The following is a 23,119-nucleotide window of genomic DNA, read 5'->3' as shown; positions in this document are numbered from 1 at the left end:
TTCTTTCTTTCTCTCCCTCTCTCTTTCTCCTTCTTCCTTCTTTCTTTCTCTCCCTCTCTCTCTCTTCTTTCTCCTTCTTCCTTCTTTCTTTCTCTCCCTCTCTCTTTCTCCTTCTTCCTTCTTTCTTTCTCTCCCTCTCTCTCTTCTTTCTCCTTCTTCCTTCTTTCTTTCTCTCCCTCTCTCTTTCTCCTTCTTCCTTCTTTCTTTCTTTCTCTCCCTCTCTCTCTTCTTTCTCATTCTTCCTTCTTTCTCTCTCTCCCTCTCTCTTTCTCCTTCTTCCTTCTTTATTTCTCTCCCTCTCTCTCTTCTTTCTCATTCTTCCTTCTTTCTCTCTCTCCCTCTCTCTTTCTCCTTCTTCCTTCTTTCTTTCTCTCTCTCTCTCTCTCTTTCTCCTTCTTCCTTTCTCTCTCTCTCTCTCTTTCTCCTTCTTCCTTCTTTCTTTCTCTCTCTCTCTCTCTTTCTCCTTCTTCCTTCTTTCTTTCTCTCCCTCTCTCTTTCTCCTTCTTCCTTTCTCTCTCTCTCTCTTTCTCCTTCTTCCTTCTTTCTTTCTCTCTCTCTCTCTTTCTCCTTCTTCCTTCTTTCTTTCTCTCTCTCTCTCTTTCTCCTTCTTCCTTTCTCTCTCTCTCTCTTTCTCCTTCTTCCTTCTTTCTTTCTCTCTCTCTCTCTCTCTTTCTCCTTCTTCCTTTCTCTCCCTCTCTCTTTCTCCTTCTTCCTTCTTTCTTTCTCTCCCTCTCTCTTTCTCCTTCTTCATTCTTTCTTTCTCTCCCTCTCTCTTCGTGTGCAAGAGTATGCTAGTTCGGTAACTTCATGACAATGACACGTTGTTGCCAATAGTTGCCTGTGATTACAAGAGCTCGTACATCATCCGACAAGATGACACAACTATGTCAACAGAATGACATTATTCACGAAGACATGACATCATGACACGGTGAGGACAACGTGTGGGCGTGCGTAATAGTGTATGTGTGTGTGTAAGAGAGAGAGAGAGAGAGAGAGAGAGAGAGAGAGAGAGGTTGATTAATGACCCAGCTAATTATCTAGGACTCAGCTGCACAGCGAATCGCAAAAAGCACGCTCTATTTATGTTGAAGACAAAAAGTCGCTTGTGTCAAACATGTCACACTAAAATATATTTCCGGTTGTCCATGTTAGCGTACAGTATGATGAGGTCTGTGACCAGAAAACTAGATTCAAATATAGGTGAACAAGTATTTGAATATTACAAAAAAATCTATGTTTAATTTTTTTCCTCACTAAGACTAAATATTGACAATATTATGGCGAATGTATGCGTATTTCTAGGATCAAGAAGTAAAACATTATTTCACGTGACTATGCAGACTTGACCTACATATGAGGGACAACTAAATAATACTCCGCTGTCTACCTGGAGTGCATATGTCCCTGCTACCTCAAACTGAATTATATTTGTGATAACCGAATCCAGACTACTCATGAGCTCTTGCAGAGGTCACGTGGCATTTGAGTCCCAAAGGAAAACTATTATCGAAACTCTCTATCGTTCAAAGTAACTAATTATTCTTTATTTTTCCAGGATTTGAACCCTGGATCTTCTCATTTCTTGCACTGTATACCATTACATCGTTCCATTTTTAAAAACATTAAAATACAAAGCGTCGCTTCTTCTTTTCATCTCCCTCCTTCTCTCTCTCTCTCTCTCTTTAGGCTCTTATTTCTCTCTCTCTCTCTCTCTCTCTCTCTCTGTCTTTCTCGTCTCCTAATATATTATATCATTCGTAGCATAAAAAAAAAGAAAACTATGAATGTAAACATGCTGCATATAAAGTAACCAGATTATATAAAGTAACTGCTGTGTACGAGATTCTATTGTGAACTGTGCATATCGTGTCGCGCATGTAATCCATGAAAGCTTATTTACTTAGCATTTCCATACATCGAGATATATCTATGTAATATTTTGCTTATTTTCTGTTACTAACCTCACAGAATCGCTTCCGATGTTTAAACAAAACTTGATTCACACATACACAAATAAAACATAAACATTTAAACACAGTAGACTAAACATTATGCGGATGAAACAAATTGGATTTCTAGTTCAGAAAAAAAAAAAAACACAGCGGAACTAGAAAAAAAAAAACCCAGGCAGAACGTTGCCTTGTTTATACATTTGTAATGCTTCAAGGTGAAACATTTTTTAAATTTGTTTGGGTTTTGGGGTTAAGGTTAAAGAAAAAATATACACATAGTTTTTGTTAAGCACAAAAATAAGAATGAGTGAACGTCAGATGATTAAATGAAATATCCAAAGTTTAGATTTATTTTCTTCATTTTATTTCCAAGTAAAGTACATTTCTCCTTTCAGACTTAACTGTCAATAGGAAAGATGTAAAGGTCATGTTTCTGTGGCCCACGGTTAACGAGGGTGTGGTGTAGCCATCACAACGACCAACAACTTTTACTCAGGTTTCCACTAGAGCTGGTGGAATCAGAGGCGCCCTACCATCTCTTGAAGAGCTTTTCCAAGAAAGATGCCTTTCCAAAACAGTCTCGATTCTTAAGGACAACGTGCACCCATTAAACCACTGTTACATAAGATCTGAACGAAGTGGTCGTCTCCTTTCCATTAGGAGTAAAACTGAAAGATTTAAAAACTCCTTTATCCCACTTTCGGTCAGAGTGTTACAAGATCAGCTGCCGTCATCGAGAAGTACATAGAAGTCTAAATCATAAAGCGCTGGTTGTGAGTGTGTATGTGTTTCGTGTGTGAATGTTGTTCGAATGTTTCATCTATATTGTTATTGTACAGTAGTTATGCTGATGTTGTCAATTGTAGTCAAACTGAATTTCCATTGGTTGGATCAATAATATTATCTTATCTTATCTAAAGATCCCGAAATTAAAAATCCCAGTCTGTACCAGGGTTTGAGCCCGGAACCCCTCGGTTTGGAAGCCAAGCGTTTTACCACTCAAGCACCTCGCCTCAAGTGTGCTCGTGTACTTTATTCTCTTTGTATTTTGTATTGTCAACTAAGAGCTGAATATTTATTTTACGATATTATTTTAACATAAAGTAGGATTTTTTTTCTTCTTTATTATCAAAGCAAGCAGTCTTTGCACATAGAACATTCAAACCAGTTTTAAGCCCTTTTTGAAAAAATACCTTTCAAGATTAAAGCATTCCTCCTTGACATGTGTCATCTATTAACACTTCGCGATTCACTCATTGAGTATACAGATTGAATCTAAATTATCAAGTCGGGAGCTTTATGCTATTTATTTCTCGGCATTGAATTGAGTTTATTCAGTGATGAAATATATACAATGAATACCAAAATCCATCATTTCATCCCAGTGGCGCTACAGCCAATGGAGGGCTCTGGCTTACCTCAGCACACCCCTCCATTCAGATCTCTCCTGAGCCTTTCATCTCCATGTCTGAACCCCAAGCTGTTGTAGATCTGCCTCCACATCACCAAATCCATCGCATTCGGGGTCTGCCTTTGGGTTTTTAACGTTAAACAATTGTTGCTCCTCTCTGACATTCTTCCAAGGCGGCCTGACCAACGTAATCTGTTCCCTGTTATTTCGTCACTCTAGCTGGGTCTTCATAAAATTGACATATCTCCATCCAGTTACCTCTTGTATAGCACCATGGATTTTCCTAATTTTTTTTCCATTTCCAAGTATTTAGTAATCTTTGGTCAGTGTCGACGTCTCACTTGCATACATGGCCATTCCATAACAAAAGGAAGTTAAAACATTTTATCAAACATAAAAACTATTTTATACTCGGCTATAAAAAGATGAGAAGCAGAGAAGCTGAATAATTTATGTATCACTATGTTGGACTCCTACAGTCGCAGAGCGACTATGGTTTATCTCGAACACATTTTCATGTGACTGTGGAGCCCTATTTTGGAGAGACACTCCCGTCCACTATCGTCCCGTTCCGTATCACTATAATTGCAATTATAATTAAAATTTTGCCAAATGTTGTTTTTTTTTAAATAAATGAAAATTATCTGTTGTTGGGAATACTTGAGAACCATTGATTTCAATGTCAAGTGTATAAAATATGAGCGAGCATTAATGCTAAGGATTGTATCCGGTTTAACCAAGGGGATGTAATTCACACAGTCTAACTCACATTAAAAAAAAAAGGATTGTGGGTAAAACCAGATTGATGCTCACGATGACATTCGTGAAAAAAATAAACAAAGGAAGAAAGATAACTCAAGGTCGCGTGTAAACAAATTCTGTTTATATGTGTATAAACACAGAATAAATAAGGAACTCACTATTCAATAACATCACAGCGAAATAAGCTCCCCTTGTTTCTCAGTAGCCTTGAAGTAAATTTTCTATTACTCTCGTAACCGAAAATATTGAAGTTTAGCATTAAGAAAATTGTTTTAAAGTTTTTCTTCTTTAAAGGAACTCGCACCTCAAATGTAGCAACGCTGACCTACTAGATAGAGCTTAGATCTTATATATATATATATAATTACATACACTAGATCTAGTATTCAATCAAATGTTAAAATTTGCCAGATCAAATATACAACCTTTTTTTTTTCCTAGAAAATTTAATTTTAATCTGCGTTTGACATTGCATAACACTAGCTAAATGTGAATAAAGAAAATAAAATGGCGCTGAGTCAATGAGTGCATCACAATTAAACTAGTACACATTGGCAAGTGATCTAAAAATCTAACCCCTTCTTTTATTTTCATCACCCACCCCCTCCCTCAGGGCAATCTTGAACTGAACGGAAGTAAACAGAAAATTTGGTTATATTCACTGACGTCATTCACCTCAAATCGCTAAAAGATGATATTTTATTTTAGACCTACGGTGGGCGAATTTAGCCCTCCCCCCCCCCCCACACACACCTCACGTCTCGCCGCTTCTCGCACGCCGGCCTTAAATCTCGTCACGGGTTAGGGCGCCCCGATGATTAAAAAAAAAAAAGGGGATCAAACAATTTCATTTCAGACCTGCCCTACGCTCCATTTATTTTGCTCGTGTTTCCCGACTTCCCGCGCAGCTTAACAAACCAAAACGAGGTCCGGAGATTGACCTTTAACCCCCAAGTAACAATTCTTTTCTGACACGACCTCTTCTGGTTCTTAGAGATAATACGTTGTTGTTTGTTTCATATCTCAAAGAAAATTGTTATTTTGTAACGTCAAGTGTGATTCCGTTAATATTCTAAATGTTACAACGACCAACAGTAAAATGAAATAAACTCTAGAGACAATAAATGTTGAGGAAATCTTGCTGGACCATAGATGCAACCGAAGACCGTGGGGCCAGGAGCTCTTCATCATCTACTGAAAATTCTTCAATCATACAAAGACAAACAATAAACATAAAGTTAGCTTTTTAGATCCAGATTACACTTTAACTGTCTTAACTTTGGGGAAGTAGAGCGGTTGGTCATTGTGCTGGCCACATGACACCCTCGTTAATCGTGTGTAAAAAGAGGTGAACTTTTCTGATTGATCCTTGGAAGTGAGGTGGCCGAATGAAGAATTTGCGTTCGAATCCCCCTGAAAGACGTTTTTACTTCATATTATCTTCTTATCTTTTCTTATGCAATACAGACGTTACTTTAAAAAAATATGATTACGTCCTACGCGACATGCATTTAGTCATGCATAGTAACCAATGGCCTAAATTCTGCAGAGTCACTGGTTTTCCTGACTATAACAGGCACTGCTCTGGTCTTGTGATATAAGTTACAGAAAACAGGGTCGTTGTACTGGCCACATGACACTCTCGTTAACCGTTAGACATACTCATTAAGCAGTCTCCACTTTGCAGTTATAAAGCATAGAATATATAAAGCAAGTACTGACCACAAGCAATCACTGTACACAAGTTTAAATTTAGATTGAAATATACATAAGACAGTCATCTAAATGCTTCAAAAGTCTCACGCTAATGTCCACAAAACAGTCTTCTAGAACAGTGGTAATTAGTACATTTCGCAACTTTTCAGATTCGTGTAGCGTAGAGATTGGGGCGTACACATTTGGCGCTGCACACCGCGATCAAAAGCGTTGGAGGTGCGCACTATCTTGTACACTATCCTAGACAAGATTAAAAACGTAATATTTTAAGTGATAATTTCCGCCCAAGTATGAAAGTTGAGAAGACTTAGAAGGGGAACTAATTATCTCCTAAGGAGCACAAATAAACATCCTTATCCATACCGTCACCATTTCCTTGAGTTGCTGGACTTCAATTTACAATAAAAATATAAATAGTAATAATAATAATAAAAAGCTTCAATAAAATAAAGTCATCTAGAGTCCTCTCATGTCTCTCACGCTTATGTCAAGTGTTTAAATATCCCAACCACTGACAACTGGGTTAATAATCGCCCCCTAACCCTGTGCCCTCGCTGTAGAATAGCCTACATACCGTAAGCAGCTGTAGTATGTCCTTGTCTGGGTAGACCCACGTCCTGTAAGCTGTCTTTGAAGATCAGATCAGGACATCGTGTGACTCAACAATGTCCTTAGGTGGTCTATTTGTAGGATAGCTTGATTACTTTCAACTAATAAGACTGATAATTCGATGTATAAATGTATGCTTGTCTTTAACTTGCTGGCCAACAAGTGCAACACATCTGTACTAAGTCATTTTATGTTCTCGTGTTAACATCCCCCCCCCCCCAATCCAGATGGTGTATGTGTACTAAGTTTATATCGATCACAAGAATATTGATTAAGAAGAGTAAATAATGATAATGATAAGATTAAACTGTACATAACACTGTAGCGAAACAAACACAGGCTCAAGTAGCACAACTTACTAGAACTGCATCCTACAATAGATTCTGCAACTCTCAGGACTTACAAAGCTAAGCAAAGTTCCCCTTTCAGACCTTTCGCTCTATGGGACAGATGATGTAAAGGTCATGTGCTTCTGTGGCCCCCTGTTAACGACGATGTAATGTTGCCAGCACAAAGTACAAATTAGAGCACCCTAAGGATCCCTAAATTAATAATCATAGCCTTCACTAGGATTCGAACCCGGGGGCCCCTAGTTTCGGAAGCTTAACCACTCCGCCACCGCGCTTCCTTCACAACAATGGAATGGTCCAGAAGGTCACAAATAACCTCTAACAAACAAACATATAAAATCACAACTAATAAACATAGAACTCGTCTTATCTTAAAACTCAGATTCTATCAACCAATTTCTGTCTTCACAATGTTAGCTTTATGTGCTCTTCCTCAAGCAGCGTTTTCACCTGGTATAAACTGTTTTAATGTCCTTAATGGTTCAATAAATTCATATATTTGCTAGAGGCTAATTGTTATAGTACATGCTAATCGGTAAAACTGTAGAAAAAACTGTTTCTCATTCAATCTGTATGTTCCTAATGTTAACAAATGTAAGCAAGCAAATTATACATTTTTAAAAGTTTGTATAGGGAGAAGAACTCCACATTTACAGCCGTTAGTCTCAATACTGTAGCGTTTTCCTTTTTCGATATCAAACAAAACAATGATGTACCACTAATTAATGAATTAATTGGTTAAATTTTTTTTATTGAATCATGTTTTGTTAGGTTCAGTCAATAATTGTACAAAGTTTCAGCTTGATCTGAGAATAAGTATAGGAAGAAAAAAGGTGTACAGAATTGTACCAGACAGACAGACAGAGTGAGTTGATAGAAGCTTGGCAAATATAATAATGTTACTGTCCCAGTTATCTATGTAACTGTATAGTAGAATTATTTCTCTAATTGATAGTGCGGCGTTGATCACTATATTGATGACGTCATTACACTATTAATATTTTCTGTGTAGACTAGAGGACTGAGTTTTTGTTGCTTGTCACAACTTCTAGTGACGTAAATTTAGTGTGTGTGTGATTTGCGTCATTTATCGTCTAGTACAGTCTCTCCATTGTTTTGTACGTTGGTACAGATAGACGTGTTTTGAGAGCTTTTGAATTTCTCCTTGGGTTTTGTTATTGGATAGCCTTAGCATTTGCCTTGGACATTTTCTTGTTGGATTATCTTGACCCCTGTTTAGGGTGAGTTTTATTTTTCATTGTATAGTTTTTCTATTTGAATTCGTTCGTATTTGTAAGTCTATAATTAGACTAGATATAGATGATTAGAAGAATCCTTTCTTTTATCTTCTATAGGGTTTTAGCGTCAAGACTAAGTTTTAGTCGTAGTCTCAGTTGAAGACTCTATTTCAAGTATTAGTGTCAAGTCTATATGTTAGACTCTGTGTCAAGTCTCAGTGTCAAGACTTGTTTATCCAGTCTCAGTTCTATATTGAGAGTACAACTTTAGGTCTACAGTCTACAGGACTGAGGTCTTTCTCTCAGTTCTATATTGAGAGTACAACTTTAGGTCTACAGTCTACAGGACTGAGGTCTTTCTCTCAGTTCTATATTGAGAGTACAACTTTAGGTCTACAGTCTACAGGACTGAGGTCTTTCTCTCAGTTCTATATTGAGAGTACAACTTTAGGTCTACAGTCTACAGGACTGAGGTCTTTCTCTCAGTTCTATATTGAGAGTACAACTTTAGGTCTACAGTCTACAGGACTGAGGTCTTTCTCTCAGTTCTATATTGAGAGTACAACTTTAGGTCTACAGTCTACAGGACTGAGGTCTTTCTCTCAGTTCTATATTGAGAGTACAACTTTAGGTCTACAGTCTACAGGACTGAGGTCTGTCTCTCAGTAGGTCGTCTGGTGTGCACGTTGATTTGTACATGAGTCTGAGGTTCAAGATTCCAGACTGCGGGTTGTAGTGGTCAGACCTGATGGTGTAGTGTCAACTATGAACTTCTACTTTTTGGAATTGTCGTCAGTGGACAGTACCTGATCTAGAGGCTAGATCTACATATATTACCAGTTGTTGTTTTTGAGATTGAAGGACTATGTGATCCATTGAACTACTTATTATAGTTAAGGTAATATACTATGTGTTTCATAATTATATGAATGTTCTTTATCTAAGGAGACTAACTGGATCATTGTAGATTACATATTATTACATATTGATATTTCATACTATTATTATCAGTCATCATGAATCAGTCATTTGTAAATATATCACAAGAATAAATTTTATTGTTATTTACATCATACACTTAGTTTATTAGTTTATCTACAACTATATGTGTATGATGTGCTTGTCAGGCTGAACTTGAGCCAAAATATTATAAGTTCAAAAAATAATAACAATAATACAAATTGAAATAATATTTAATATTAATAAATATTTGCATTGGAAATATATAATAATAATTTGATAAATACAAGAATACAAGAACCTGACAGTTACATTACATACAATTATGTTGGGAGGTGAAACGTAGATCAAATGCCATAATTGGTTTATTTAGACAAAACGTTACGATGCTGTCAAGTTTTTTTCTAAGTATTTGAAATGAGTGATTCTAGTAGGAGCCAAGTGTCAGAAATTAAAAAAAGCTGAGAGATATTCGTCAACAATGTCTTGACAAAAAAAATCCATTAAAAACTAGACTGTCAAGTGGAACCTGTGAATCCATCCGTAGCTCGCAGTCCAGACAAGAATTGTATATATAGTTTGGGTAGGCTTCCACATGATTCAAAATATCAACAAAAAGTGAAACATAAATGGGTCACCAGGCACCTAGTTCACCTACAAATGGTTCACTGACAACTGCTTTACCGCCAACCTATTGAAATAGAACTTTTTTCCCCAACAACTGGTTCACCGCCAACCTATTGAAATATAACTTTTTTCCCCAACAACTGGTTCACCGCCAACCTATTGAAATAGAACTTTTTTCCCCAACAACTGGTTCACCGCCAACCTATTGAAATATAACTTTTTCCCCGACAACTGGTTCACCGCCAACCTATTGAAATATAACTTTTTTCCCCGACAACTGGTTCACCGCCAACCTATTGAAATATAACTTTTTTCCCCGACAACTGGTTCACCGCCAACCTATTGAAATATAACTTTTTTACCCGACAACTGGTTCACCGCCAACCTATTGAAATATTACTTTTTCTCCGACAACTGGTTCACCGCCAACCTATTGAAATATAACTTTTTTCCCCGACAACTGGTTCACCGCCAACCTATTGAAATATAACTTTTTCCCCGACAACTGGTTCACCGCCAACCTATTGAAATATAACTTTTTTCCCCGACAACTGGTTCACCGCCAACCTATTGAAATATAACTTTTTTCCCCGACAACTGCTTCACCGCCAACCTATTGAAATATAACTTTTTTACCCGACAACTGGTTCACCGCCAACCTATTGAAATATTACTTTTTCTCCGACAACTGGTTCACCGCCAACCTATTGAAATATTACTTTTTCTCCGACAACTGGTTCACCGCCAACCTATTGAAATATAACTTTTTTCCCCGACAACTGGTTCACCGCCAACCTATTGAAATATAACTTTTTTCCCCGACAACTGGTTCACCGCCAACCTATTGAAATATAACTTTTTTACCCGACAACTGGTTCACCGCCAACCTATTGAAATATTACTTTTTCTCCGACAACTGGTTCACCGCCAACCTATTGAAATATAACTTTTTTCCCCGACAACTGGTTCACCGCCAACCTATTGAAATATAACTTTTTTACCCGACAACTGGTTCACCGCCAACCTATTGAAATATTACTTTTTCTCCGACAACTGGTTCACCGCCAACCTATTGAAATATAACTTTTTTCCCCGACAACTGGTTCACCGCCAACCTATTGAAATATAACTTTTTCCCCGACAACTGGTTCACCGCCAACCTATTGAAATATAACTTTTTTCCCCGACAACTGGTTCACCGCCAACCTATTGAAATATAACTTTTTTCCCCGACAACTGCTTCACCGCCAACCTATTGAAATATAACTTTTTTACCCGACAACTGGTTCACCGCCAACCTATTGAAATATTACTTTTTCTCCGACAACTGGTTCACCGCCAACCTATTGAAATATTACTTTTTCTCCGACAACTGGTTCACCGCCAACCTATTGAAATATAACTTTTTTCCCCGACAACTGGTTCACCGCCAACCTATTGAAATATAACTTTTTTCCCCGACAACTGGTTCACCGCCAACCTATTGAAATATAACTTTTTTACCCGACAACTGGTTCACCGCCAACCTATTGAAATATTACTTTTTCTCCGACAACTGGTTCACCGCCAACCTATTGAAATATAACTTTTTTCCCCGACAACTGCTTAACAGACACGAGGATCAGAAGAACGGTTTCCTCTACAAAAGCCTGATACCTGGTTTGTCGACAATACAATCTGATCTACCCGCATTCATTCTTTGTTATCTCTAATTTATCCGAAAACATTTGCCTAGAAAGCATTATCCCCAGATATGTAATGGCGATTTTTGCTTTAAGTGCAATATTTATAATAATAATAAGGCTTGTCTTCGAGTCCGAAGATTAATGTGGAGTGCAGTATTTCCCGTGGCTACGCAGCCCCAGCTTTGACCTAGATATTTTGCCACTACCGTGGCAAGCATAACCATTGTCCACAGGTGGTCGATTAAGATTTTTTTTTACGCCGTCTGCGTCTGTCCTCGGCAGCGGATTTTCTTTTGATCTCAAATGTGTATCCCCCGTGGCCTTTGTGAGTGACCTCCAGCTGTTTCGTTCCAAAACCGAATGCAATATTTAATTAGTATAAAACTGCACATATTAGCTCTGTGAAAATTAATTACATTGTGTAACTAGAATACAACAGAGAGCATGCAGACATATTGAAAGCTATAAGATTGTTTTCATTCCTGTTATGGAGTGTGTGTGTGTGTGTGTTTCTATGGTGACAGTGGGCAATGCAGTGTGAATGATGCAAGAGAAGCGCTATTGTCGTCAGTGGTCTTAGGTAGAACACACTACAGAATGCCAAACTGAAAAGACGTGTTTTTTTTTAGTGAGTTTGATTTTTTCAGGATATCATTTTATTTTTTTCCCTAAAGCCTACTACATTTACTTTTTTCATCTCAAGTTAAAATCTGTCTATATTGTAATACAAGTTCTATTTAGTCTTGTTAACAAAGAAGTTATTCAAGTTATTTCAAAGTATACAAGTTAAAAAACAATACGCCTAGAAAGGTTTAGTTGTCTACCAGCAGTTTGGTGCTACAAGTCAACGACCGTCAACAGTTCCGCATGCTAATGTTGCTAAGATTATATAATTATAGATTTAGCTTGCTTAGATTTACCTGCGATTTATCTTATATTATGAAACAAAGACGTTACTTCAAATAAGAAGATGATAACGTCCTACGTGTGTCACTGCGTCAATCTAGTCATGCATGTTAATCAATGACTTAAACTCTTTCAAATCGTTGCTTTTCTAGGCTGATTTAGGCAACCATCTACATGCTCTAATATCACTAGGGAAGACGTAATGAATGTCAGAGCAGTTTACAACTAAAACAGTAAGAAGACGACAATAAATTATTACTGAGACTACGCGACAAAACAAAATATGAACCACAGCTGTGTTGGGGCTCTTATCAATTGTTTTATTTAATGACCGAATCAGCTACACACCCGGCGAGTAATTTCAAGCGCTTGATTTGGACTTTGGACTCGGGTATTCAAATCTCTTAAGTGAACTGCAAGCAGCTGTTGAACTGATTCGTGAACCCCGTCCAGAGCGCTCGCGCAGATCTATAAAAGTGCATGAGATACCAAAATGTTACCACACAAAGAAATACACACCCAACTTATGATTCACTTTGTACACAGGCTATAACCTTCGATCTATTACAGCAATGTTTCTCAACCCTTTTCTACCTGGTACCCTGCAGGCTTTTTACAATACATCTATTCAATTCGTACCTTCGTGGAAGCTATTCTGGTTGGGCTCGAAAACCTAGGCGGACACGAATCTCGAAAACGGCTCTAACGATTTTCTTAGAAATTTTATAGTGGATGTATATCGTTGGGGAAAGAATTGCTAGCTCGTTGGGCACACTGGTAAAACTCTAGTTGGACAGTCATATTTTTAAAAGTATAAAATGAAATAAATTTATTGAAAATAAATTTGGCTAGAGAACTAAAAATTGTAATCTTGAACGAACTATGTCTTCCAGTTTTTTCCGCATTTAAGAGTTTAATAAAATAATGTTCAGGAACATTGGGCGCATCGTCTTCTTGGTCTAGATCATGGGTTCTCAACCTGTGGGTCGCGACCCCCTTGGGGGTCGATTGACCATTTGCCAGGGGTCGCGGAAGACCATCGAAAAAATGGATTGTTATTGTCTATTCTTTTGTTGCTGTATGTATGTGCGGGGTAGGGGGGTCGTGGCAGAGTGGGGGGGGGTTGTAAAAAGGGGTCGCCGAGCCTAAAAGGTTGAGAACCGCTGGTCTAGATCTAAATGGCTATCATTACAATGGTATAAAGTGAGGTAGTTCTTTACATTCGCTTAACCAGGATTCTTTCTGGGAGGGGGGGGGGCAATGGGTCGGGTAAAAACAGCCTCTTTTTTTTATATAATCTAACATTCATTAGTTATTAGGTTTTAAAAAAATCGCTTCATAACTTGTAAAAAGGAGGAAATATCTTTTTTTTTTATAAAGAAATTTTGGTTTCTTATTGTAATGTTTTAGTTCAGTGATCCGCCAACTCTCTCCTTCCGTTTGGGCAAGGACGAAATAATCTTCATTTCTAAATAAAATGTCTCAAATGTATAAGTCAGACGTCAATTAGAATTAATTTCCGCTATTATCTAGATTTGTATTTGTATAGAGCCAACCCGTCCCACACAAACTCCCTAGTGGACGCAGGCTCAAGGCCTAACCTAAGCTGAAAACGCTAAAATAAAAATGAGATGCAAGAGTAGCTTCAAACAACGCGTTATCAAGTTTGCTAGTGTGAGAACCATTGTACCAGACCTCTACCTGCAAATAAACTCATACAATCTTTGAAGGCTTACTGTTTTGAGTGCAATGAATCAATGGTCAGGCAAGAGTCATGTCTTTCCCCACATCCTAATCTTTTAAAACCTATTTCTTTTACGACATCGGTTGCTTCCTGTTTCTGTTTAAAAGCGTTACGTTTTCCAGTCAACGGCCTCATTCTTCTTATTGGAGATGTTCAGATATGGCGAATATCTATAAATAGCAAAGAAATCTGGTGTACGGAATAAAGGCAATGCTGGCTATGGCGGAGAACTATAAAAAGCTAGAAATCTGGTTTACTCAATGGACCTCATTCACCAATCGTAAACAAACAACATTTAGCCACGTGATAATATTGATAAAACAACTGAAAAAAAAAGTATCACGTGACAGCCTGTGTGTGTTACGTAATTTGTATAGAAGAGAGAGAGAATCACGTGGCACGAGTTCAAATTTCATATGGAGACCCATTTTTCTGAGGCAGCATGGAAATCATGTTACAAGTACGCCCCCCCCCCCTCCTGTCCGCCAAAAAGCATTGATGGTGTAAGTGCTATGATGTCCAACCATTTTCGGTCCGAAGTCTACAGAAATTTCAGACACACAGGCGAGGCAACACAAAATATCATCGAGCTAAAAGTCTGCTGCGTCATTGTGCACAGTGCGAAGGGGTTTCGATAAGCCGTGTCATAGGCCACACAGAGACGTGACATGGACCAGACAGAGCCGTGTCATAGGCCAGAGAGAGCCGTGTCATAGGCCAGACAGAGCCGTGTCATAGGCCAGAGAGAGCCGTGTCATAGGCCAGACAGAGCCGTGTCATAGGCCAGAGAGAGCCGTATCATAGGCCAGACAGAGCCGTGTCATAGGCCAGACAGAGCCGTGTCATAGGCCAGACAGAGCCGTGTCATAGGCCACACAGAGCCGTGACATGGACCAGACAGAGCCGTATCATAGGCCAGACAGAGCCGTGTCATAGGCCAGACAGAGCCGTATCATAGGCCAGACAGAGCCGTGTCATAGGCCAGAGAGAGCCGTATCATAGGCCAGAGAGAGCCGTGTCATAGGCCAGACAGAGCCGTGTCATAGGCCAGACAGAGCCGTGTCATAGGCCAGACAGAGCCGTGTCATAGGCCAGACAAAGCCGTGTCATAGGCCAGACAGAGCCGTGACATGGACCAGACAGAGCCGTATCATAGGCCAGACAAAGCCGTGTCATAGGCCAGAGAGAGCCGTGTCATAGGCAAGACAGAGCCATGTCATAGGCCAGACAAAGCCGTGTCATAGGCCAGACAGAGCCGTGTCATAGGCCAGACAGAGCCGTGTCATGGACCAGACAGAGCCGTGTCATATGCCAGACAGAGCCGTGTCATATGCCAGACAGAGCCGTGTCATAGGCCAGACAGAGCCGTGTCATATGCCAGACAGAGCCGTGTCATAGGCCAGACAGAGCCGTGTCATAGGCCAGACAGAGCCGTGTCATAGGCCAGACAGAGCCGTGTCATAGGCCAGAGAGAGCCGTGTCATAGGCCAGAGAGAGCCGTGTCATAGGCCAGAGAGAGCCGTGTCATAGGCCAGAGAGAGCCGTGTCATATGCCAGAGAGAGCCGTGTCATATGCCAGAGAGAGCCGTGACATGGACCAGAGAGAGCCGTGTCATAGGCCAGAGAGAGCCGTGACATGGACCAGACAGAGCCGTGTCATATGCCAGAGAGAGCCGTGTCATAGGCCAGAGAGAGCCGTGTCATATGCCAGAGAGAGCCGTGTCATAGGCCAGAGAGAGCCGTGTCATAGGCCAGAGAGAGCCGTGTCATAGGCCAGAGAGAGCCGTGTCATAGGCCAGAGAGAGCCGTGACATAGACCAGACAGAGCCGTGTCATATGCCAGAGAGAGCCGTGACATGGACCAGAGAGAGCCGTGTCATAGGCCAGAGAGAGCCGTGACATGGACCAGACAGAGCCGTGTTATATGCCAGACAGAGCCGTGTCATAGGCCAGACAGAGCCGTGTCATAGGCCAGACAAAGCCGTGTCATATGCCAGACAGAGCCGTGTCATATGCCAGAGAGAGCCGTGTCATAGGCCAGAGAGAGCCGTGTCATAGGCCAGAGAGAGCCGTGTCATAGGCCAGACAAAGCCGTGTCATAGGCCAGAGAGAGCCGTGTCATAGGCCAGAGAGAGCCGTGTCATAGGCCAGAGAGAGCCGTGTCATAGGCCAGAGAGAGCCGTGACATGGACCAGACAGAGCCGTGTCATATGCCAGAGAGAGCCGTGACATGGACCAGAGAGAGCCGTGTCATAGGCCAGAGAGAGCCGTGACATGGACCAGACAGAGCCGTGTCATATGCCAGACAGAGCCGTGTCATAGGCCAGACAGAGCCGTGTCATAGGCCAGACAGAGCCGTATCATAGGCCAGACAAAGCCGTGTCATAGGCCAGAGAGAGCCGTGTCATAGGCCAGACAGAGCCATGTCATAGGCCAGACAAAGCCGTGTCATAGGCCAGACAGAGCCGTGTCATAGGCCAGACAGAGCCGTGTCATGGACCAGACAGAGCCGTGTCATATGCCAGACAGAGCCGTGTCATATGCCAGACAGAGCCGTGTCATAGGCCAGACAGAGCCGTGTCATATGCCAGACAGAGCCATGTCATAGGCCAGACAAAGCCGTGTCATATGCCAGACAGAGCCATGTCATAGGCCAGACAAAGCCGTGTCATATGCCAGACAGAGCCGTGTCATAGGCCAGAGAGAGCCGTGACATGGACCAGACAGAGCCGTGTCATATGCCAGACAGAGCCGTGTCATAGGCCAGACAGAGCCGTGTCATAGGCCAGACAGAGCCGTGTCATAGGCCAGACAAAGCCGTGTCATAGGCCAGACAGAGCCGTGTCATAGGCCAGACAGAGCCGTGTCATAGGCCAGACAAAGCCGTGTCATAGGCCAGACAGAGCCGTGTCATAGGCCAGACAAAGCCGTGTCATAGGCCAGACAGAGCCGTGTCAATGGCCACAAAGAGCCGTGTCATAGGCCAGACAAAGCCGTGTCATAGGCCAGACAAAGCCGTGTCATATGCCAGACAGAGCCGTGTCATATGCCAGACAGAGCCGTGTCATAGGCCAGACAGAGCCGTGTCATAGGCCAGACAGAGCCGTGTCATAGGCCAGACAGAGCCGTGTCATAGGCCAGACAGAGCCGTGTCATAGGCCAGACAGAGCCGTGTCATATGCCAGACAGAGCCGTGTCATAGGCCAGACAGAGCCGTGTCATAGGCCAGACAGAGCCGTGTCATAGACCAGACAGAGCCGTGTCATAGGCCAGACAGAGCCGTGTCATAGGCCAGACAGAGCCGTGTCAATGGCCAGAAAGAGCCGTGTCATAGCATAGGCCAGACAAAGCCGTGTCATAGGCCAGACAAAATAGGCCAGACAAAGCCGTGTTATAGGCCAGACAAAGCCGTGTCATAGGCCAGACAGAGCCGTGACATAGGCCAGACAGAGCCGTGACATGGACCAGACAGAGCCGTGTCATAGGCCAGACAGAGCCGTGTCATAGGCCAGACAGAGCCGTGTCATAGGCCAGACAGAGCCGTGTCATAGGCCAGACAAAGCCGTGTCATAGGCCAGACAAAGCCGTGTCATAGGCCAGACAGAGCCGTGTCATAGGCCAGACAGAGCCGTGACATGGACCAGACAGAGCCGTGTCATATGCCAGACAGAGCCGTGTCATAGGCCAGACAGAGCCGTGTCAATGGCCACAAAGAGCCGTGTCATATGCCAGACAGAGCCATGTCATAGGCCAGACAGAGCCGTGTCAATGGCCACAAAGAGCCGTGTCATATGCCAGACAAAGCCGTGTCATAGGCCAGACAGAGCCGTGTCATAGGCCAGACAGAGCCGTGTCATAGGCCAGACAGTGCCGTGACATGGACCAGACAGAGCCGTGTCATAGGCCAGACAGAGCCGTGTCATAGGCCAGACAGAGCCGTGTCATAGGCCAGACAGAGCCGTGTCAATGGCCACAAAGAGCCGTGTCATAGGCCAGACAGAGCCGTGCCATGTGCCAGACAGAGCTGTGTCAATGGCCACAAAGAGCCGTGTCATAGGTCAGATAGAGCCGTGCCATTTGCCAGACAGAGCCGTGTCATAGGCCAGACAGAGCCGTGACATAGGCCAAATAGAGCCGTGTCAGAATATGACCTACTGCCGTAGTTTAGGAATCAATGTATTAGTAGTATTGGAAGAAAAATTTTATACTACTAATAATAATACCACTAAAACAAGTACGTTTTAAAGTTTTTTTAATGTTAATTTTTATTTGACTGTCTTTTTATATTTCATGTTTGCAATGTCAGAGTTGAGTCATTTCATTCATGCATTTTGTGTTTTGTAACCAATAAAAGTGCTAGGTTCTGGAAATAATAAAAGTGATAAAATAAGCAAACTCTCTTGCTGAAAGAGTATAACAAACAAAGCCTTCTTTAAGTTATTTGAAAAATACAAACTACAGTAAAGATGTTTTAGCTACTTTTATAAACAATGTTTTGACCAATCCAAGCACTTATGAAACCGGACCAAGCGATTATTTAACAGATGAGGTTAGGCTCTAAACCATGATTTAAACATCTACCAATTATCTCAAATATAATATATATACATCATTAGAGTAAGCTATCCCGACAAGATCAACGTCTAATCTTTCGACTCAGGACCGGACTCAACAGAATGAGACAACATATGTACCGGAAGCTTAAAATTGGAACCAGTGAAATCTGCCCATGTGGAGTGTCAGCTGAGAATGCCGACCACGTCCTCCAAAACTGCTCCCTTTATCAAGAGGCCCGTATAAGACACTGGCCCCAAAACACCTCAATAGAAAGAAAAATATATGGAGAGCTCCTTGATTTGGAAACCACTGCGCAGTTCATCTCATGTATTGGTCTAGTCATCTGAACACTCCAACATAAATGAGAATGAAGAAAAAGAAGAAGAATTAGAGTATAGTGATGCGATAAAAAGTACCCACCTGGTGTTACATGGATTTGAACTCCGAATCATCAAATTGGAAGCCATTCGTTTTACCGATAGGCCACCAGTTACTTAAAGAGATGTGATACGGCGAGGGCGCATGACGGCGTTGGAACAGATACAATAGGGCGTCCAATGCCCGATACTAGACAGGCCTTTAGTGCAAAGGACGCCTGCGACTGATCTCCGGAGAGAACTTCCCGCCCCACGCCCCGAACAGCCTGGTAGGATCTTAGTCTGAAAGTAAGATGTGTGATGTATAGAAACATTACTTACTGAGAACACTAATTAAGGAGGTAACTCTGTAATCCAGTCTGTAGTACAAAACCAAGCAAGCTATTAAGTCAAGTCACTACCCCCCCCCCTCCCCGCCCAGGACGTTACTGAATAGTTATGAGGTCAACACTAAGGGACGAGAACATAAACACAAATAGGTAGGGCGCGTGTTTGATAACATGCTGGGTACAAAACCAGGGACAAGGGGGGAAGGTGTCGAGACAATAGCACACTTTATAGTAGTAGACACACAGTGACTAATCGGTGCCAACTTAATGCGCGTTTTTTGTTTTTTCAACAACGTAGAATCTCGTGTCTCTTATTGTTTGTCGTCGTGACTTAACTCTTTCTCTCCGTAATTATTTACCACATTCTGATGATATCAACGTTTGTATCGTCGGTTAGGAGAGAAAGAGTTAAAACGTGTATGGTGCATGTGCAGCTAAGCTTAGACCGAACCTAAGACATATACATGATCTCAAGGATTGCCAGTATTGGTAATTGGCTGTCCCGAAAAGACAACGTATGGGAGAAAGCCAAGTAGAAACCCTTAGTCCAGCGGTTCTCAACCTTTTAAGCTCGGCGACCCCTATTTACAACCCCCCCCCCCCCCCACTCTGCTGCGACCCCCCCCCCCCCACAGCTATAGAAGAATAGACAAAATACAATCCCTGACAAATCGTCAATCGACCCTGCAAGGGGTCGCGACCCACAGGTTGAGAACCCCTGCCTTAGCCCAAGATATTAAATCAGCGAAATGGAGCAGGCTATGATACATCTTACAAAAAAATAACTACCAATGTTGCAAGGCATGTAATGGACTGCAGTATTCAGGGAAACAGTAAAGTGTGCAGGCCTAAATAAATCTGGAGGAGGTCTGTCATTAGCGATGCCGAGGATACTGGAATGACATCTTATCTTATAAAATACAGACGTAACTTTAAAAAAAAGATGATTACGTCCTACTCGTGTCATTAGGTCAATCTAGTCATGCATGTTAACCAATGACTTAAATTCTGCTAAGTCAATAGTTTTCCTGGCTGACTCAGGAAACCCATTCCATTGTCTACTAGTACTAAGGAAGAAGGAATAATTGTAGAAATAAGCATAGTGTCATCTTTGTGTCTTTCTGAGTATTTTATTAAATTCGGTTTTTGTATTTCATGATAAAGGCATAATTGCTACTTTACTTTTGAGTCCTCTCCTGAAAGGTCTCTAAATGTATGAAATGCATGGAAGCAGATGAAAATAGCTGCCCAGAACCAAGTTGAGCGGAGAGCTGGTAGCGGCCCCTTGCTCCCCTGGGAGTTCTCAGAATAAATTAATCTGTAGATGAGCTTTTTTGAGAGGAGGCACTGTGAAATTAGCAGCCTTTTTTCTTAATGGAAATCCAGCGTGTATTCATATGATCACCTATCACCAATAGGTACAGCATGAGGCGCGGTGGCTGAGTGGTAAAGCGCTTGGCCTCCGAACCGAGAGTCCCGAGTTCGTATCCTGGTGAGTACTGAGATTATAATTTCGGGATCTTTAGGGTGTCCACCCAACTCTAATGGGTGCCTGACATTAGTTAGGGAAAAATAAAGGCGGTTGGTCGTTGTACTGGACACATGACACCCTGGTTAATCGTGGGCCACAGAGACAGATGACCTTTACATCATCTGTCCAAAAGTTCGCAAGGTCTGAAAGGCAGCCTTTTAAAAGTGTACAACGGTGGGTAGATTTAGTGTATGTTTTGTGTAGACATACACAGACAAGTGGCTGAGCGTGTGTCACCTTGGTGAATGGAGTTGAAAGTATTCAGAGGGCTGGGGGGGGGGGGTGATAGAAAACCGGACCAGAACGCTCTGTACATGCTACAGCATGAGGTAACGCTCGAAGAAACATTTTGAAAAAGGCAGAAAAAAAAATCCTTGTTTTATTGGGCAGGGAGAATGGTACCAAACAGGTCTACATGTAGATCTATGCCTTTCATATGTTCACATCTTACATATGCTTACACACGCTGACATACTACAGTAACAAACTGAATTTTTTTTTTTTTGGTATTTGTTTATTATGACGATTAAAATATGAGATGTCTAAGTGAGATAGTCATTTTGTAAAAGTGCGTATGCTGACTAGACAAAACAGTCACAAAATAAACCGATCTAGAACTAGATTTAGATCTAATTAACTATTAATATCAAACTGTTGTACGAAATCTTTTTTTTTTTTATTTAAGAAGCTTTGATTTCAATACATTAGGGGCCTTATATTTCTAGAATCTAGAATCATAATAAAATTAATAAATTTAAAAAAATCTAGATCTAGACCTACTACATCTAGATTTCATGAAAGAGGGCTAGCCCCTATTCTCTATTAGCAAATTAAATTTTATTAAAAATTATAATCGACAAAATAACGAAACGTGTAGATCTAGATCTGATTTTATCTGTTTCTAGAAACTTACGTTTTGTCTGTAGAATAAATCCTCCGTAGAATACTCGCGAGTGTAAAGAAATTTTAATCCATGAAAAAGAAAAACACCTCACAACAATGCACTGATTATGAATCCGTATCTCAGCGTATATCCTAAAAGAAAACACTTCTCTGACTCTGTACAAACTATTCTTCTTGTTTTAGGTCAACAATGACGTTGTTTTGTTTCTGATAATCAGATTTTTTTTTTTTTCACTCTCTCTCTCTCACACTACTCGTCATTTTATGAAAACAAATACTGTCTAAAATGAACACAGGCCGTCGTACGTTTTAACACAAGCGGAAAAAAATAAACACAGGTCCCGTAACTCTCACCCGTCGCTTCTCTCCCCTACTCTCGCTTTCTCTCAATGACAAAACCTTCCTTTCTCTCTCTCTCTCTCTCTCTCTCTTCGTTCCTGGACGGCAATCCTTCGATTCAAGACCACCTCGCACTAGAGACTGACTGTTGTATACACAGTGAACAACCACCGGTGCACCCCGGCCTGACCTCTGATCTCGACCAGAGGTTCTCATCTTGTGGGATTATGAGGACACCGCTTCCCAAAGTAAGTGCATCACTAAGTCAAGCAACGATGAAACTAGTGGACCATCCACGCTGACCTAGATATAAAGAAATCTGTTTGTCATACCAATCGGATACCTATTGAGATAAAGGTTTACGGTCAGATAAGACGTGTCAAGACAGATGGACAGAAACAATAAGATGGTAAGATAGAGAAGATTTACGTATGTCTCCTGTGAGTTATCCCCCTTCCATCCACTATAAGCCATCTAGATTATTGTGTTCATTTTCTCGTGTTCAGCGAACGCCAAAGACTCAGAAAATATATTTTGATTTTGAGTTATGTCAAAGTTGATTCCAAGAATCAACTCTACAGTAAGTAGACAGAGAAGAGACCCAGACGAGCTATGATCATTCGGGGGACAACTTGTAAGAAATATTTGCAGGCAGAAAGCTTTGAAAGTCACAGCGTTGAAAAAAAGAATTACGAAGAAAGCTTGTTATCCAATGAGTCACAAAAGCTAAAGAACTGTCAGCAATCCAATAAGTCAAAACAGCTAAAGAACTGTCAGCAATCCAATAAGTCAAAACAGTTAAAGAACTGTCAGCAATCCAATAAGTCAAAACAGCTAAAGAACTGTCAGCAATCCAATAAGTCAAAACAGCTAAAAAACTGTCAGCAATCCAATAAGTCAAAACAGCTAAAGAACTGTCAGCAATCCAATAAGTCAAAACAGCTAAAAAACTGTCAGCAATCCAATAAGTCAAAACAGCTAACGAACTGTCAGCAATCCAATATGTCAAAACAGCCAAAGAGCTGTCTGCTATCAAATGAGTCACAACAGCTAAGGAACTGTCTGCTATACAATGACACACAACAGCTAAGGAACTGTCTGCTATACAATGACACACACC

General features: G+C 41.1%; 1 protein-coding gene across 2 annotated transcripts in view; it reads right to left on the bottom strand.

Moving 5' to 3' along the window:
- LOC106066744 (uncharacterized) overlaps positions 1 to 22,131 on the bottom strand; it is a 60,239-nt gene extending 38,108 nt beyond the window's left edge. Inside the window, exon 1 of one of the 2 annotated variants that reach the window (XM_056026586.1) lies at positions 21,671 to 22,131. The gene's annotated coding sequence lies outside the window, so the exon portion shown is untranslated. Of the gene's footprint in view, positions 1 to 18,940; positions 19,070 to 21,670 lie in introns of those variants that run through there. The other variant, XM_056026587.1, reaches the window with a different exon arrangement.
- Positions 22,132 to 23,119: the final 988 nt, after the last annotated feature.

This window comes from Biomphalaria glabrata, chromosome 4 (genome assembly GCF_947242115.1).
Source record: "Biomphalaria glabrata chromosome 4, xgBioGlab47.1, whole genome shotgun sequence".
NCBI lineage: Eukaryota > Metazoa > Mollusca > Gastropoda > Planorbidae > Biomphalaria > Biomphalaria glabrata.
This window is presented reverse-complemented; position numbering and strand designations above follow the sequence as displayed.